Source organism: Thalassophryne amazonica, chromosome 14 (genome assembly GCF_902500255.1).
Source record: "Thalassophryne amazonica chromosome 14, fThaAma1.1, whole genome shotgun sequence".
Lineage (NCBI taxonomy): Eukaryota > Metazoa > Chordata > Actinopteri > Batrachoidiformes > Batrachoididae > Thalassophryne > Thalassophryne amazonica.
In genome coordinates this window covers 9,596,585-9,602,330 of record NC_047116.1, presented here as the reverse complement: position 1 = coordinate 9,602,330, position 5,746 = coordinate 9,596,585, and the positions used below count along the sequence as shown (strand labels likewise).

General features: G+C 42.6%; 1 pseudogene; it reads left to right on the top strand.

Moving 5' to 3' along the window:
* Positions 1 to 3,003: 3,003 nt before the first annotated feature.
* LOC117524738 lies at positions 3,004 to 4,441 on the top strand (annotated as a pseudogene).
* Positions 4,442 to 5,746: the final 1,305 nt, after the last annotated feature.

Below are 5,746 nucleotides of genomic sequence, written 5' to 3'. Positions count from 1 at the left end.
AATGCAGTCATCATCTTTAACAAAAGCAGTAAATCACAGAATAGTCACAGTTTAACTGAGCTAACGGCTCACTATTTGCGTTCACAAACACAACAAATACAAAAAAATAAATTAATAAAAATACTGACTTTTGAACTGTTTACAAACCGTTTTTGTCCACAGTGTAACTTATTTCATTTTTTTAAGCTGTTATGCTGCTTCAAAAACTTTTTTCTCATTTTAATTTCTTTCTGCTCTGCATCCTGCACCGTAGAAGAGCCCTCTTCTTCTTTTATGGTGTCTAACATCAGCCAACATCCTTATTAGTGCAGTGCTGCCACCTTCTGTATCAATCCGTTATAGCAGACTGTCCGTTTCAGCACGAGTGTCATGTGATCAACTGGAACTCAGCTGGGCACGCCAGTTCTAGAATAGCATCGCGTCACGTGAGGTGGAATACTTCTAATTTTAAACTACACCTTTTTTGTTCTAGACCTCTAGCCTTATGCTTGAAGCCACATAAGTAATCATTGAATCAAGGTGCCTGTGCCTTGGGGGGTGTGGTTTTAATATAGGTGGAGTGATCATGTCGAGTGCGGTTGTTGAGCGCTGAGTTTAAGGTGTCCACAAGACTGTCTACTGAATGGTCATTTTCCGAAAGTGACGCTAAGCTATCAGGCAGTCCAGCTCCAAGTTCAGTTGTAGTTGAGTTGATGTGTCGCTGCAAATAAACAAGGTTCTTGTTCCAGTAAAGAAGGCAAAGAGATTGTAAACTTAATAAGTGAGTGATCAGAGACCACTGATGCAAGAGGCATGATGTCAATATTTGTGACAGCGATACCGCACATGAGGACCAAATCCAGAGTATTTCCACTAGTGTGTGTCGAACCCTGAATGCATTGCTGGAATCAGAATGCAGACAAAAAATAAAAAGATAAGGACTAAAAAAAGCAACATTTGACCGCAAGGTCTTCTTCAGACAACCTTGTGGTCGAAACGTTGCTTTTTTAGTCAATAGATAGATTTTGGGAGCTTTATACCAGTGTGTGGATTTTCCTTCTGTTTTTTGTCTGCAATTCCTGATTATTCTGCACCTGGCCTAATATAAGATTGGATCTCCGCACAACTACCATTTTTTTGGAATCACAATGCATCCATAATGTCATAAATGATTTGCAAAGGGGGTCAGAAGGCTTATTTTTATGAATGCTGAAGTCAACAAGAATCAGAGGGGGTCAGAAGGCTTATTTTTATGAATGCTGAAGTCATCAACAATCAGAATGTTATCTGTATGGGCTGCCAAGTTAGAGATGAACTCACCAAATTTATCTAAGAACTCAGAATATGGACCCTGTGTTATGTGTCGGACGCAGCTCGGAGAACCGACCAGCGTTTGAAGGACCCAGTATGAAATAAGCAGAGCATGGTACAAAGGCTAACTGAATTTAATACATAACAGTGATAATATAATAACAAAAAGGTGCGGCCTGGCGTGGTGCGCTCCCAGCAGCGCTAATGGTCCGGAGCCAGAAGCTGTTTCGGACCCAAGGACCCCGCCGACACCCCCCAGGTGGCCGCAACAAACCGAGTCTGTGAAAGAAGGAACCATTATGTGAGTCCACACTCTACACACAGAACACTTAAAGGTGTACAAACAGCAAACACTTCCTGGCTTGATTACTGATCAGCTTCCCAACCTGCAGGCATGGAACATCCAGTTCACAAAAGTCCACTGCAGTGGAAGCTGATACATGACTAACAAACAGCTCAATACAATAAGGTGTGAGGGACACCACATTTACTGACTGTATAAATGTTAGTCACAAAATCTAACGTACCTCAGGAAGTGTGCTGACGAGCGTGAGACCTCACCCCCTCCTCTTTCACAGACTGTGCATCAAACCTGGACGTTCTCAGCATCCGCTGTTGATGAGATGGCTCCCGAGACGACGATCTCACCCGTCTGGTCACAAGGTCGAGTCTCTGGCAAATACACACTGTGCACTCCAGTCTTAAATGCCAACATGTTCCAATCCATCCAGATGCACCACAGCTGTGAGTCCTGACGAGTCGCAGGTGATCAGGGTGAGGTCCTGACAGCCTCAGCAACACAGCCACTCAGTCCCAAACGCAAGCCACCTGGGAGGAAAACCAAAAAACAGAAACAAACCGGCAGCCAGGCCCCCCCAGCCATATAACACCCTGGGGCTGATTTATGGTGACAAAATAGCACGGTTGATTTTTATTCTTTTGACCTTGGCTATACGTAGTATCCTTGGCAGAGTGGAGAGTCAGATGTTCAAATGAAATATACTTTAGACCCCCAACACCTAGTAAACTAAACCCAGATTTAAAAATTAGAGCAACACCCCCGCCTTGCTTCATATCACAAGGGATGTGACTAAATGTGTACGCCGGTGGTCAGGCTTCATTTAAGGGGAAGACAGCAGTAGGTTTAAGCCAGGTTTCACATAAACCAATCATATGTAAGTGGTGTTCCATATTTAGATCATTTATCAACAGTGATTTTTGATGACAGTGACTTTATGTTAATGAGACCCAAACTGAGAACCTCAGTGGGATTGACAATTGGACTGTTGGGATTTGGGGGTGGTTCCAGAGTATACGAGATGCCTAAAATCAGGTTTAGGTCTAAGACGTTCCACACGGGTTATTGGCAGCAGACACAAACTATTTGTTGTTGCAACAACAGTGAGTGGAGCATCGTCAATTTTAATGTCATCCAATGTAGTAATGGGTATTGAGTTTGCAAAAAAACAGGCCACAGTCTCAACGTGATGAATTTCCCTCCATGCCACATAAACTGCACTATCACCATAGTGGATTTTCTGCGCTAATTTCCCCACTAAGCTTATGGATTCCACGGCCACATTAGTCATAAGCCCTGCAGGTTCTCTAATCACCTACTTCATGGCCTGCTGTAAGTCCTAATGTTACCCTCCCTGTAGAGCTCTATCTATGTTTGCAAATAAGATGGCTGTCCCTTCCCCGATAGGGTGAAGGCCGTCTGGCATCAGCAAGCTATGGCGGCCTCAAAAAGAAGGCCATTTATCAATGATACTAAAGCCTTGCTGTCTACAAAGTTGCGCCAGCCACCTATTTAACGATGTCAGCCTGCTAAACGCCTCATCATTTCCCCAGAGAAAGGCCAGAGGAAGATCATGATGAATCAGAGCAACGGAGGAGGGACATCAATGTCCAACAGAGACTGAGAGGAGGAGAAACAGTGAGATAAATGATCTGTACAACAGAGTTTAGCTCAGAAAGCTGCTGGAGCTCAACAGTTTCTCCTCCCCTCTGATGATGGAGACCCAAGATGGAGCAGAGCTCTGCTTTCCAGAGCTCCTAAATGCCTCCTGCAGGAATCCAACAGATTCTCAGGGTCTAATCGTGGTGCAGATTGTGCTGTTTTCCATCTCTGTGCTCATGGTGGTTCTCAACCTGCTGGTCATCATCTCAGTCTCACACTTCAGGCACAAATTCACTTTCAATGTTTCAGTTTTTCATATAAACAGTCAGACCTGTGTGATGGTACATGCATGATGTTGAGATACATCTAAAATTCATAATTCATTTTCATCAACTCTATGATGTTTTTTCTTCTGCTGCTTCTTCTGTCCCTCTCCAGGCAGCTTCACGTCCCCTCCAACCTCCTCCTCCTCTCTCTGGCTGTCTCAGACTTCCTTGTGGGTCTTGTGCTGATGCCGGCTGAAATCTTGAGACAAATGTTCTGCTGGTTTCTTGGTGACCTCATGTGTTCACTGTGTCACTCTGTTTCATTTGTTGTCACCTCTGCCTCGGTAGGAAACATGGTGCTCATCTCTATCGACCGTTACATTGCTGTCTGTCACCCTCTGCATTATCAAACCAGAGTCACTGTGAGAAGAGTCGCACTGTATTTGTGTGTGTTGGTCCTGTTCTGTTTTATATGGTTGTCTCATTGTCATAGAAGATCTGATGGAACCCGGCAGGTTTAACACTTGTTATGGAGTGTATGTTTGTCATTAACTACATTCAAGGAACTGTTGACCTTATTGTGACCTTTATTCTTCCCATAACTGTCATTCTAGTTCTGTATGGGAGGATGTTTGTGGTGGCTGTGTCTCAGGCTCGGGCCGTGCGCTGTCATGTTACAGCCGTCACACACAAACAATCAGTGAACGTACATGTGAAGAAATCTGAGATGAAAGCAGCCAAGACTCTTGGTGTCCTTATAGTTGTTTTCCTCATCACCTTGTCTCCGTATTACTGTTTCACTCTTACAGTGGAAGATTCACTCAACGGTCCACTTGCATCCTTTGTTGTCTATTTATACTACTTTAATTCTTGTGTGAACCCTGTGATCTATGCATTATTCTACCCGTGGTTTAGAAAAGCCATTAATCTTATTGTTACTCTTGAGATTCTGCAGCCAGACTCCTGTGAGGCCAACATACTGTAGACTGTTTCTGGTTGTTGGAATAATATGTCAGTGTTTCCCCTTCACTTTTTTTTACACCTTGCATTTGAGACACATGAAAAAAAAAAAACAGTTGCAGAAATATTGTTATTAAAGAAAATACCAATTAACTAACCCAGTTAAGGTTGTTTTTTTAATCACTTTAATTTTGTTGTTGTTGCTTCGCGATGGATCAGTTTCCACTCTGAATTTTAGGTATTTTTTCTAATGATTTTTGAATACAATAGAATTCCTGGGCCACTCAATTTGGGGGGGGGGGGGGGGGGGGGGGGGGGGTTCTTCTATAATCTGCCGTAAAGTTGATGCATTTGGGGGTATTTCCATTATATATACTTGTGTGGTGCCTGTAGGAAGTTTGTATTGTTACAGAAAATTGGGAGCAAGCTTAAGTAGATTTTTCATGGATGGTTGTATGAGGCTGTGTTTAAAGGTGGGATGTACAAAGAGGTGTATTTACTCAAACATAGTTTTAACAGACAAAGTGTACATTAGTTAAGCCGTGGTTGACATTGAGATAGGAGATACACAAATAGTTTTTTTTTTGTTGCTTTTTTTTACTTTTTATTTGTGCTTTTTCAAATTATTATAAGGGCATAACATTGGAACTTAATCTGTGGGGTTCTATCAAAAAGGAAAAACAAAATTATACAGTAGACAGAGTTTTATAATCAATCCACTTTGACCATCGTTTCTCAAATTTACCAGCTTTCAACCTCAGACAGTGAGTAATTTTTTCCATCAAATAAATTTCTTCGATTATGTCACTGTTGTAAATATTTCCAGTGGGTTACTTTTTAACCAATTCCTTGTTATAACTTTTTTGCTGGCCACAAGCATAATTTTAAACAAATAGAAGTCTTCAGTTTGAATGCTTCCTTCAAGTAGCAAGCCCAAGTATACAACACGTGGGTTGTTAGGAATTGTGTAGCCCAGTATTTCTCCCATTACTTTTGCAAGATTTTCCCAAAACAAAACAATTTTTGAACACTTCCAAAATATATGAGCATGATTGGCATTCTGAACCCCACACAATCTCCAGCATTGATGTTGTTTTTTCAGTTGTTTGCTTTTGACATTTGGAGTAATAAAATAGCTCTGTTGTGTGGGCCGCTGAAGAGGAGGTACTGCTGGCCCACTACCACCAGAGGGCGCCCTGCTTGGAGTGCGGGCTCCAAGCACGAGAGGGCGCCAGACCCAGAGGAAGTGACAGCTGTCACTCATTACTCCAGCTGTCACTCATCTACACCACCATATAAGCCGGACTGCAACTCCACCTCCCCGCCGAGA